This window comes from Lissotriton vulgaris, chromosome 6, assembly GCF_964263255.1.
Source record: "Lissotriton vulgaris chromosome 6, aLisVul1.2, whole genome shotgun sequence".
NCBI classification, from domain to species: domain Eukaryota; kingdom Metazoa; phylum Chordata; class Amphibia; order Caudata; family Salamandridae; genus Lissotriton; species Lissotriton vulgaris.
In genome coordinates, this window is record NC_141694.1 from 1,471,915,012 (window position 1) to 1,471,928,630 (window position 13,619).

A 13,619-nucleotide genomic window follows, 5' to 3' on the forward strand; every position below is an offset into this window, starting at 1 on the left:
ACATAAGAATGTAGAGGAGTTAAAGTAAGATGCAACAACCAAACGGTCCCGAGACTAGTCACAATCTCAAATGCAATCAAAGTGCTTATGCGGCAAGGAACTTCAATGTCATTCGAAAGTGAACTCTAACACTTGACAGACTTCAGATTTTCTCAGGTACTGTGAAGTGTTACCAAATTCGAATTCATTCACTTCAGACTGTGAAGTATAGGGGGCCGACAAAATGCTACAATGAATCTTTCATGCACTACTATCCTCCATAGTCTTGGATGTAAGGTTGATAGTTCAATGAGCCAATAATGCACACCCCAACTAAACTGTAAGCAGGTCTATGGGGTGGCTATACAGACTGGAGGGTTAATTGGGGTGTCCCATGTGTTGCAGCACGGGGACTGTGGTGCTACATTAAATGTTTACAAAACACAGCTCAGGGAAGCAGTTATGGCTCCAAGTGGTCATCAAATGGGATATGGAACGGAGCTTGTGTTTCGCACCCCTAAAATCTTTGGGGTCTGTGCCTCCTACATGGTTGGTTATGGCTACAAATATCCAGTGGAACTAGGACAAAGGGCAATGTAAGTTGGAGTGTCACAGATCTTCCAGCTGCAATTACATGGGAACTATAATTTAGTCTAGGGAACTAACGGTGTAGCTGAAAAGCTCTATCCAACAGAAAACATCCTAGGAGTTTAGGGGAGAAAAGGAAAGCCATAATCTCCATCTTTCAATCAAGAAAGGGCAATACAAGCTTAGCATCCACAAATTGTATAAGTCCTTCACTTACTATCTTTACATCACAGTCTCTGTCCTTCCCTGGTCCATGGACCCAAATACTTTCTACCAGACTGTAGGGAAGGTGTACTGAAGAGTAGACGGAGGGGTAGTATATGCTTACCAAATGGCACAGTTTTTAGTGCCTTTTGCAAATCCTTAATCGTCTTCTCAGAGTTAGGCTAGGGCTATCTGGTTTGGGGGTTATCATGGCACTGTGGTGGCAAACTGGGTCATCTTCTATGCAGGTCTCAGTCGGAGGACCTTGTGCTTGCCAATATGGTCAGAGGAACTTTTCTCAGGTCAGTTCCGCTACCCATCTTCCAGTCATGACACATCATTAGTGTTTCTCTTTAGTTCTAGGCTTGTTCTAGGACGCAGGAGAAAGTGGTGTGCTTGTACGCCGTCTTACTCTGAGCTGCGGAACTTCATTTCAAGTTGATGCAAATCAAGGTACTGGCTCCAAAATGACAGTGCTTATCAAAAACTGACTATAGGCACTGGCAGGATTACAGTTCCCTTTCAGAAAGAATGCCACTTTCAAAACTGCAGTTCTAGCCACCCAATGAAGAAGTGTCTTGGTGAGCATTTTCTCAGCCCTAGTGTGTGAGAGACTTATGATCAATGGGATTTACATTTGCTGCTCTGCAGATAAAGGGCTAACCTGCCCAGGTAACCAGTCCATTAAGAAAAAAGGAATATGGTATTACAGGGTTCTCCAATGTCGGTCCTGGAGGGCTTGATCCATGCCAGATTTTTAGCATACCCACATTTAGATAAATGTAGTTATATTAAAAATCTGGCATAGATCCAGCCCGCCAGGACCGACATTGGAGAACTATGGGATATTTTTCTGGGCTGAATCATAGGTCAGAAACCACATGTGGATGAAAATAGTATTAGGTCTCCAAGAAGCAGGATCCAGATGTTAGTCCTGGAACAAGATACAGGAATGGTATTAACATTCATGAAGGGAACTGCTGTATCCAACACACAAGTACTGGTTCTTTTCAAAGCAACTTTAATAGTTTAAGGAAAGATAAAACTATTGTTTGATAGTGAGTGGGTTATTGCGAGCCTTCTACCACTTCAGGCACAGTATTACAGCTTTGGATTGGCAAAATACCATCTAAGCCAACCTTAAATGAATAACAGCATCCCCTGACAAGTATTTCACTATCATTATAGCTCTCCAGAGAGGTTTAGCTTTGTTTGGTCACAAGGGAGTACCCAGTAGAAGTCAAAACAATACAGTTTCAGGCATAGAGTGCTGCATAAATTAAGCAAAAAAGGAAGCAGAGAATACAAAATTTTCCAGCTATCGCAACAAGAATTTTAGATTCTATTAAGGACACGGAGGCGAGGATTATGCTTACTCAATTTCTTTACTGCAAACACAGCAGCCAATGAAAATAAAACTACATATGTAAAAAACATCAATACCCAAAAGGCTTTGAACCATGCCTCCTTTGTCACAGCCAATTACTCCATCTTAAAGTATACAAAGTAGAGAGGCACCAAACTGGCTTCCTCTTTCTTTGCGCGAACTAAGTCCATAAGTACGAACCAAAACCAAAGTCTTAAACTCTCAACGGAGAGATGAACAGTTCCTTTATGAATTCTCAATGGAGAATTTAATCCACAGCACGTGAAGTCATCAGCTTGTGTCACGAGGACGATGCATCGCCATCCGGAGTAACCAGTTAATTCCTTTTGGAATCATTTCCTAAAACAGAAACAAGGTTGAGAAAGGGGAACCCAAACTTCACTTCTCATAGGGTGGACATATAACATTGTTATAAACATAACCTTCAACAACTTAACAGGTGAAATAAACTGTCCCAATGGGTGGGATAATCCTCGCCTCCGTGTCCTTAATAGAATCTAAAATTCTTGTTGCTATAGCTGGAAAATGATGTATTCTATATCAGGACCGGAGGCTTCTGATTATGCTGGTTCAAAGCTCATCAATCACAGCATCAGAAACATGAGAAATAGGCTTATTATAGAAAATTTTAAACATAGAATCTGAAGACCAGTCAGCTGCTTTAAGGTTGTCCTCCAAACAAGATCCCAACATATAGGCCTTGGAAGCCATAGCTCCTCTCGCAGAGTGGGCACCATATACAGAAATATCAATACCTGCTTCCGACATCACCCATCTAACCCACCTAGCTAAGGTGGCAGCAGAGACTGGTTTGAAGGGCTTCTGAACTGAAATTAACAACTGACCCATCAGATCAGACCTGTGTACAGTCGTGCGCTCTTCATAACATTTCAAACGTTGTTAGACACATAACTTGTTATTATGAGGGAACGTGACATAGTCGTCGTCCGTCTCGTGATCAAAAAAGAGACACGCTGTGGAGAAAACATTCTACCAGCCAGATCTAAGGCCCGTACATCAGACACTCTCCGGCAGGAAATGAGGAAATTAGGCATAGCAACATGGTAAGTTTGGCAGAAAGTTGTTTTAGAGACAGATCAGCGTTATTTGGCCAAGATTCCAGAAAGGCAAGGACCTTGGAAACATCCCATAAAGTCGAATACCTGGGGCGAGGTGGATTAGCCACCTGACCACCTTTAAGTAATTATCAAACCAGAGGATGCATCCCCACGGGCTTACCATCAACATGATCAGGACCTGCTGAAATAGCGGACCTGAAATTAATAACTGATCTGTAAGCAAGGCCTGATTCTGCATATTCAGAAAGGAAGTTTAAAATCTCAGTCACATCTGATCCCACGGGATCAGCCTGCCATTGAAGGCGCCAACCCATCCATCTCTTCCAGGAAGCTGAATATCGCTTTCGGGTGGATGGAGCCCAAGCCTTTTGCATAAAGCTGGCAACCACCTGTCAAAAGGCTTGCAATGCTCTCATGTCTCCTGAGAGCACCCACACCATCAGCGTTAACTGGTTCTGCAGGACCAGTGGATGACATGCTCCCACTGGGTCCTGGAGAAGAGTCGGGAACACCCGAAGTTGAAACGGAAGATCCACAGACAATTCCAATAGTGTGGGAAACCACAACTGAGTCTTCCACAAAGGCGTCACCAACACTATTGAAGCCGTCTGCCGACGGACAAAGGCCGCCACTCTCTGGATCAAGGCAAACGGAGGGAAGGCAAAGTTCCTCTGTTGCCCCCAATGGTGAAGGAACGTGTCCGTTCCCATTGACATCGGATGTGGTCTCCAACTAAGGAACAGGGGAAGTTGGGCATTGAGGCGAGAGGCAAACAGGTCTATCTGGCAAGGGCCTCGCATATCCATGATCTGAGCAAACAGAGAGGGGTGAAGTCTCCAATCGCTGTAATCGCTGAGGAACCTGAAATTCTAGTCCACCACTTGATTGACCTTCCCCGGAAGATACTATGCTACATCAGAGATCTTGTGGTCCAGGCAAAAATGCCAGAACTCCTTCACTATGCTGACTAGCATACGGCACCTCGTTCCCCCGAGACGATTGATATATCTCACTGCTGAGACATTGTCCATCCGAAGAAGGATGCAACAATTGCTCTTCAGGGGTGAGATTGACCTGATGGCGAAGGAGCCGGCCAGCAACTCGAGGCAATTTATGTGCAACTTTAGTTCGTCTGCTGACCAGCGTCCGCCTGTGGCAAATTCTCCACAGCGAGCGCCTCAACCCCATCGGCTGGCGTCTGATTCGACCACCACGTGAGGGGCTGCGCCGATGATTGCCTTTCCATTCCAGGCAGTCATGTGCTGCAACCACCAACACAGCTCCTCTCGAGCCTCCAGAGATAGGGAAATGAGGTGATCGTAATGAAACCTCTTATCAATATAGAAGATCTTGAGTCTCTGAAGTGCCCGGTAATGCAAGGGACCCGGGGAAATGGCTTGTATCGAGGACCCCAACAGGCCCACAATTCTCGCCAGAACCCTGAGGGAAATCATTTGTTTGGACAAGGTGGATTTGATCTCTCGTTTTAAGGACCTGATCTTGTTCACGGGAAGAAGGAGCTGGGCAGAGACTGAATCTATCAGTAATCCCAGGAATTCTATCTGCTGACTCGGGACCATCATTGGCTTCTTAAGGTTGATGATAAAACCCAGATTCTGTAACAGGGACATCGTCCACCCCAAGTGAGTGAGAAGAAGAGTCTGGTCCTGCGCCAGAATTACCATGTTGTCTAAGTACACAATGAGACGAACCCCCATTTCCCGAAGGTGGGAAACCACTGGTCTCAGGAGTTTGGTGAATACCCATGGAGCCGAAGACAGACCGAAGGGAAGAGTGCGATATCGGTACCATTGCCATTTCCACTGAAATTGCAAGAAGGGGCAAACTGGTATCGTAAGATAAGCATTTTTCAGGTCCAATCGGACCATCCAATCGTTCTCCAGCAGGAGATCTCTCAAAAGATGGACGCCCTCCATCTTTAAGTGTCTGTGGACTACATAAGGGTTGAAATCTCTCAGGTTCAAAACAAGGCGTTGGCCTTCGCCTTTCTTCTGAACCAAAAAGACGTTGCTGCAAAATCCTTCTGGTATAAAGGGTCCTACGGCAATAGCCCTTTTGGCCAAAAGCTCTTTTAGTTCCGAGTCTATAAAAATCTGTTATTGAAGGGAAAAAAGGAGAGGACAAGTGCGAAACACCTGACATGGAGAATCCATCAGTTCTATCTGGTAGCCCTGAACGGTCTGAAGGACCCACACATCTGCTGTGAGACTCGTCCAATTGACCAAAAAATGCAACAGCCTTCCCTCCAGGGAAATTAACGGACATACAGGACTTACCAGATGACTGTGAGTCGAAGTTTTTGTATCCTCGGTTGACACCCTGGTTAAAGCGACCCCTGTATCCACGTGATCTGGAGGGGTAGAAGCCGGCCTGCTTGGGCTCCTGGGTGTAAACTCTACGCCTGGGTGCGAATCCTCTCTGAGGACTTGGGTTCGTGTAGCGGCCGGTCGAGCGTCCTCTGCCGCGGCCGGCCCTAGCAGAGACCTGTTGGAGAACCCTCTTGAGTGAAGATTGAGATTTATCAAGTGAGGCGAAGGTAATCACAAATTTTGCAATACCTTTTACAAATTTGTCGCCAAACAGTTGACCCTCTGCCAAAGGGCCGGGTTCCGATGAGGCTAATTCCACCAATTGGGGGTCAATCCTGAGTAAAACAGACTTGCGCCATTCGGACCCCAAAGCGCAGTTAGCATTTCTGAGCATGCAAATCGCCCTCTGCGCACATCCAGCCAGGACCTCAGGGTGAATTGTGGTGCCGTCTCCTGTGCCAGGAGGGCCCAACCCCGGAATTTTGCAAAAGGGCCTGACAGGTCAGGGACCTTAACTTGGCAAGCCCGAAGGTCGCAATCAATCCCCTTCTTAGAGTCCTTTTTGTACTTCTTCAAGAAGGTGGTCATTGAAGAGTCTATGTCCGGAGTCAGAGCCACCTTATTAGCTAAATCTGGGCGTGGGCATTCCGATTTCAGACGAGCTCTGACCTCTTTATCAAAACCCTTGCGTAGATGTGCTTGCATGTATTCAGCTACAGCCGGGGGAGGGACCCAATCAGAGGACCTAGGATCGACCATGAAGGGAGAAGGGTGAACAGGAGAGGAAGCGTGCTTACGCTTTTTCGCACACTTGCGAGGTCTAGAAGCATGGGACGAATCCGTGTCTGTATCGGTATCAGTAGTGGTATCGAGAACAGGGATAGGAGAGGACTGTGGCAGAGGAGGGGCAGGAGCGCCATCTTTGGAGCTTTCCTTGGACTTATATCATTTAGAATAGGTGTGTGCATGGGGCCCAAGAGGAACCAGTGGGCTCAAACGAAGGGGGCCCCGGGGCCGAGGCAGACCCAGTGGAAGGAAGGGGGGGGGGGGTAGGGGCAGAAGGAACCAGTAGTTCCAATATCTGAGCTAGAGGCAACAGGGCGGAAGACAGGGCCTTATCTAGCTTCGCATCGAGTTTTTTGTCAATAATGTCCTCCATGGACTCTTCTTCATAATACTCATCATCAACCTGCTCATCGCACGCAGCAACCTCCTCCTGGTAGAATTCGCACTCTGACATTCTCTTTAGTGGAATGTAAAATTCCAATCAGAAATCCCCAGAGAGAAGCTCAATTATCAGCCCAGAAATAAAGGGCGTCGGTTGGGAGTAGTGCCGGCGCGCAGGAGCCATTAAACAATATCAAAGTCACTCAATCAAGGAATAAATAGCCCCACTCTAGGACTAATGGAGGAGATAAACCCCTATCTGTGTGAAAAGAAGGGGCACCAAAAAGTATGTCTTCCAGGAGCCCTGGAACTGCAAGGGTTAATGCCTGCCACAAGTGTGAGGGTTTTCAGACCAAAAACTCTACCTTATTGGTTCACAGAGGCCCAAACTGGCTCCTGGCCTGCCGCGTGATGTTCCCTTATTCAGCCCGGGGCAGAGGGTCGTGATCGGCAATAAGAAGTGCTGCGCATGCGTAGAGACGTGCGCGTGCCCTGGAGACGCACACTGGATGCCCGTGAAGGCTCCGACGTGCGTCTCACTGCCAGCGGGGGGGCCAGACCCCTCCTGATTGCGAGCCGCGATCGGAAAGCAGACAAGGCTGCCGGCAGCAGAAGCGGGACACTGGGGACAGCTAAAGCGCAACACACGCTTGAAGGGGGAACTAACGAAGCGGAGCGGGCTCGAAGTAGCCGTGCTCCGGTATCAGAGAACCTGAAGGCGCGCAGTGTCAAAGACGCGCGTTAGTAAAGGGAAGAGGGATGACCCCTCTAGTTCCAGGGAACAGGGTACTTGAGACAATTTAAGCCTGAAGGAAAATCCCTGGAAACAGACCATATAAGTCCTTACACCATTCTCTCATTCTTTCATACCGGATTCTTATTGAGTCAGCTGCTATTCCCTATATATTTTCAGACTAGAGTGTAGCGCTTACAGTGTTTTTATTAATATAAAACGTTCTTTAACATTTAAAATTTCGGAAGAATTCCCGTAAGAACATACATAAAAATACTTGAGTTTAAAAAAATGTACATACAGTTTGAACAATACATTTCATACCATTAAAAAGTACATTGCATATACATTTCTGCAAACTAAACCAAAACATAAAATTATAAACCATAAACCACTGTAGTTACCCCTGCTCTCTAAGCAAATCTAATGCTCTATTTCAAACTTCCTTAGATCCAATAGCCCTATTTATTTTATACGGGACACTCAATACAGGAATTCCCTTGTATCTAGAGGTTCCCAGGCTTTATTTGTATTCCTTGTTTAGCATAGGCGTCGACGCGTTTCGGTGGTTTGAACCAATAGATGTGGTGCCACCTTCTTCAGGACACTGTTTCTTATGGGGTTACTTCTTAAAATTGATATGATTGTTTCTGTATATGCAAAAAACTAATTAAAAAGATATTTAGCTAAATCACACTTTTCATTTTATCAACCTCAAAAACACTGCTTTTGACTTTTCTGAAAATAAGGTAATTTGAGACTATCTTAAACTATGCAGAGCTTTACGTTATAGCAGCAAAACATTAGTTGGTACTTTCTAACTTTGTCCCTAGACAAAATACATGTAATGTCCATTACCGAGACTTCCATTAAACATCATACTCGATCTTCACACTTTTGCTAGACACTTTCAAGGAGCACGACTTTGTCAACCTATTTTCATGTACATATTCCATTCCTGAGTAATTAGCTAAGCACAGACTCTATGCGATACATTTCAGTCTGAAAACACAACTAGTACTTTTATCGGTTCACACTCATACACCACATTTATGCACTTCATTCTATTCTTTTTTACTGACCTTTCCCAAATCTAATGATGCTTTATACTGCGTACACTTCCACGTGTATTTTGTAAACAGGATGATATTCCCAGGGTGAATTGTTGCTCTATGTCTATTACGGGAGAGAAATAATTATTATTATTTTGTTTCTCATCCTCTCCACTATTCATCTGTCTATCTTTTCCTTCTCCTGTTTACCTTTCATAGAACTGTCGTACAGATATAGTTTCTTCTTTTAACCACATTGGCTGTTCATATCTCCATGGAACTTGTCTTTCTCCTCCCAGTGTATCTGTTGTATAAATATATTATGGGGAGATTGCATCAGTCGCTATCTCTACGTACTAATCTTCTCATCTCTTTTTTTTATTTTTTTATTTTATTTATTTATACCAGGCAAAATACAGGAATCATTTTACAATAATGTAACATAAAATACAAGTACATAAGACAGGTAATACAAACAAACAGCAGGTATTAAAATTCAAGGAGTGATTCAAAGATCATGATGAAACAAGGAAGATGGGATAAGAGATCAAAATTAAATACAACACCAGACAAATAAAACCTAAGATCACTTGCAAACATTTTTCAAAGTCAGCCAATACTGCTGGGGAGAATACAATTTTTCCATTCAATTATTGGACGCCAAAGTGTTTACCCGCGTAGCATAGAGTGTATTCCTCTTGTTTCAAATATAGCAATTTCATATCTATAAACTGCCAAAAAGCGCGCTAGCCACATCTGGAAACTTGGAGGATCTTCATCTTTCCATCTTGCAGATAAGATTATCCTAAATACTGCCATACCAATAAAGATTAGTCTTTCTTCAGATTCCGTTAGATTTAAAGAATGGTCAAGGCCGAGTAAAAATAAAGTTTCTGATTCTGGTATTTTGTGCCTAAATATTTCTTCCCAAAAGGAAATTATCATATTTTTAATTAGGATCAAATCGGGACAAGTGTAGAACATTTATTTATTTATTTATTTTATAGCACTTGTAAGGCGCACAGCTACCCACAAAGGGTTTCCCGGCGCCGGACTCGCAAGAACACAATACCACTGGAGAGAGAGCAGTCAAAGCATTTATTTATTGAATAGCCAAGTTTTTACACTTTTCCTGAAATTCATATAGCTTTCCTCCTTGCGTATATGAATAGGCAGTGAGTTCCACAGCGTTGGGCCCAGGTAGGAAAAAGATCTCCCGCCTATTCTGGCCCGTTTGAACCTTGGTACCACAAAGTTTGCAGCTGTGCCTGAACGAAGACTGCGATTTGGGAGGTAGGGTTTAGCAAGGGCCTGTAGATATTTAGGGGCAGTGCCAGCTTTGATTTTAAATAAATAACTCAGGGCCTTAAACCGAATACGATTTTCAACCCTAAGCCAATGCAGCTCCCTAAGATGTTTAGTGATCCTGGCGGATCTAGGGATTTTGCAGAGCAGTCTGGCCGCAGCGTTCTGCACTAATTGCAGACGCTTTATCACTGCCTTGTTTGAGCCCAGATATAAGATGTTACCGTAATCAAGCCGAGATGTCACTAAGGCATTGCCCACGGTCTTCTGGGTAGTGGGCGGCAACATCCATACTATTTTTCGTAACCATTTAAGAATGGTAAAGCATATACCTGCCACTTTGTTTGCTTGTTGAGTCATAGATAGACTGTCATCAATGATGACTCCAAGGTTTCTAACCTGAGAGGCTGAAGGTGGAAGTTTGCCTAATGACGATGGCCAATGTGAGTCGTTCCAGAGGTCTTTACTATTTCCTAGCAGAAGGACCTCTGTCTTATCTCCATTTAATTGGAGTTGGTTGGCTGACATCCAACTAAATATTTCTTGGAGGCCCACTTTTAATGCAGAGGGGACAAACAAGTCGGATTTGGAGAGTGAAAACAGGACTTGCGAGTCATCTGCATAGGTCATTAAACTAAGACCAAAGTGTTCTACAAGATTGGCCAGTGGTCGTAGATACAAATTGAAAAACAGAGGGCTCAGAATTGATCCCTGTGGCACCCCATGAGGAGAGTGGAATACTTCAGAGCATGCCTCCGAAGAGGAGATCTGGAATGTGCGGAGGGATAAGTAGGATCTAATCCATTCAAGAGCTTTGCCCCCGACACCATTCTCCCCCAGCCTGTCAAGCAGTATGGAGTGAGAGATGGTGTCGAAAGCCGCACTCAGATCTAGCAAGACCAGTGCTACTGTTTGGCCGTCATCCATAAGCTCTCTGATCTTTTCTGTGACCCCGAGCAGAGCCGTCTCAGTAGAAAAGCCACTCCTAAAACCAGATTGGGACAAATGCAGGAGCTCATTTTTTTCTACATAGGTTGAAAGTGCCTTATGAATATGCCTCTCTAAGATTTTAGAAAAAGCAGGCAGTAATGAGATTGGCCGGTAATTGGCCAGTATCATGGAGTCTGCGCCTGGTTTTTTAAGTAGAGGGCTGACCATAGCGTGTTTCCATAGAGCAGGAACTGTGGCCCGCTCTATGGAGACATTCAATATCTCTGCTATGGAAGTCAAAGCAGGGTCCTCTAAATTTTTTATGATACTGATAGGAATAGGGTCACGTGGGGAACCCGATTTAATCGATTTTAATAGTTCCTTCAGTGTGTCCAATTTAATGGGAGGCCAGGCTTCGAGATGACATTTTACTCTAGGGACTAGGGCAGTGGTTCCTTCCTTGTCTGTGGTCCTGCTGTCATTTTTAATATTAGAGACAATATTCTCAATCTTATTCGTGAAGAAAGAAGCCAAGTCCTGGCATTGTTGGGTATTGAGAGGGGTAGGTTCTGCTCTAGAGTTCTCACCAGCTAACTCTTTTACCATATTAAAGAGAGTCTGGGATTTATTTTCGGCCATGTTAATAGTGTTGGTAACATAGCATGCTTTAGCTTTCATGCATGCTGATGGTAACAATTTCTGGCTTTTCGGTAGACTTCTTTTTGGTAGAGTTCGTAGTTTTTTCGCCACTGCCTCTCTAGAGTTCTGCAGGTAGATTTTTCTTTCTTCAGGGCTTCTGTGAACCAGGGAGCGGGAGGGCGATGTACTTTCCCTTTGCAACGGGCTAAAGGCAGACAGGTGTCAACAGCACCAGTTAACCACGTTTGTGCTGACTCTGCGATGCTATCCATATCTCCATCTAAACATGGGTGATCTTCCTTCAAAGCATTATTAAGATCCTCTAAATTAAGGGATTTCCAGTTTCTTCTAAAATATTCTAAAGGGGTCATATTTGGACCTTTTTTGGGTTTAAGTGAGATAACGAAACTTTGTAGAAAATGATCTGACCAGAGAACAGGCGTGGTGTTAAGCCATGTAAGTTCTTTCAGATTTGATATTATGGGGTCTAACAAGTGTCCAGCTTTGTGAGTTGGACCACTGTTTCGTAACGTCATATCTAACACCATAAGGTCATCTATTAGGTTTTTGCAGGTCTTGTTGTTATCATCATCTAGATGAAGATTCAAATCTCCTAATAAAGTGAAATTTTGGGCTTTCAGCTGGAGAGGTAGGATGTAATCAGCCAAATTTGCTGACCAGGAGGGATTATTTCCTGGCGGTCGATATAACAATAAGCCGGAAAAGGTAAAATTGGGACTGAGGGTAATTTTGAAAGATGCTGCTTCGCAATTCGGGATAACTGCAGGTTCAAAGTTGCACACATAATCTCTGCTGTAAATAATAGCAATACCCCCTCCTGTCTGGCCTACCCGGTCTCTCCTAGCAATAGCATAGCTCGGGGGGAGGGCGGTTGCAACATCAGGGCCCGATCCATCATGAAGCCACGTCTCAGTTAAAAATATGGCGCAGGGCTTATTTTCAGTCAATAGGTGGAAAATATCTAATTTGTGCTGGGGTAGTGAGCGACAATTTATCAGGTAAAAGATAAAATCATTAGAACTCTCACTACGTTGATAGAATTTAAAAACAGTACCCTGTGGGGTATCGGGATAGGGCTGGTAGTTAGTCAGAGTAAAAGTACATTTCGGGCATGCTTGTGCACCAGCTCGTAGCGGATTTAAGATTATGCAGTTGTCATGACTACTGGGGCGTAACGCCCTAAGTAGAGCGCCTGTAATCATACCTGTAATGTAGGAAGGACGCAGATTTATGCCCTATGTCCCGTCCTGGCCCGGACGGGCACAGACGGGCTGACTCTGGCTAGACTCCGGCGAAGACGAGGCGCGTCCGCTAAAAACGCGTCCGCTATCGCGGAGTAGGGCTGTTTCCTTTTATCCCTCACACTAGAGCGCTCTCGCCGCTCTGTCCCGCCCCAAGATGGCCGCCACAGATTCCCTGAAGCTCGGTGCCTTGCCCTGAATCGGGAGGTATCGAGCGCGTGTATGCTACAGTGAGTGCAGGTAGCAGGCAAGTGTGCTGATAACAATATTTGTGTTTTAAAAATGTGCTAGTTCAACTAAATTACACAATACAATTTTAAAACTTTCACTTCAATAAAAATCGGCAATTCAATTCTCCTCGAGTAGGTGTCTCAGCAGTGAGATAACACGCTGCCCAAGTGCTCGCTAGGTCGGAAAACTCTGTCTGAGGGCTCCTTTTATCCCTCACACTAGAGCGCTCTCGCCGCTCTGTCCCGCCCCAAGATGGCCGCCACAGATTCCCTGAAGCTCGGTGCCTTGCCCTGAATCGGCAGGTATCGAGCGCGTGTATGCTACAGTGAGTGCAGGTAGCAGGCAAGTGTGCTGATAACAATATTTGTGTTTTAAAAATGTGCTAGTTCAACTAAATTACACAATACAATTTTAGAACTTTCACTTCAATAAAAATCGGCAATTCAATTCTCCTCGAGTAGGTGTCTCAGCAGTGAGATGACACACTGCCCAAGTGCTCGCTAGGTCGGAAAACTCTGTCTGAGGGCTCCTTTTATCCCTCACACTAGAGCGCTCTCGCCGCTCTGTCCCGCCCCAAGATGGCCGCCACAGATTCCCTGAAGCTCGGTGCCTTGCCCTGAATCGGCAGGTATCGAGAGCGTGTATGCTACAGTGAGTGCAGGTAGCAGGCAAGTGTGCTGATAACAATATTTGTGTTTTAAAAATGCGCTAGTTCAACTAAATTACACAATAC

General features: G+C 44.8%; 1 long non-coding RNA gene across 1 annotated transcript in view; it reads right to left on the reverse strand.

Moving 5' to 3' along the window:
- Positions 1 to 2,139: 2,139 nt before the first annotated feature.
- LOC147709010 (uncharacterized) overlaps positions 2,140 to 13,619 on the reverse strand; it is an 84,768-nt gene continuing 73,288 nt past the window's right edge. Inside the window, exons 2-4 of the long non-coding RNA XR_015296670.1 lie at positions 8,730 to 8,823; positions 8,550 to 8,643; positions 2,140 to 2,497 (exon numbers count right to left, since the gene is read on the reverse strand). This is a non-coding gene — a long non-coding RNA (uncharacterized LOC147709010). The remainder of the gene's footprint in view (positions 2,498 to 8,549; positions 8,644 to 8,729; positions 8,824 to 13,619) is intronic.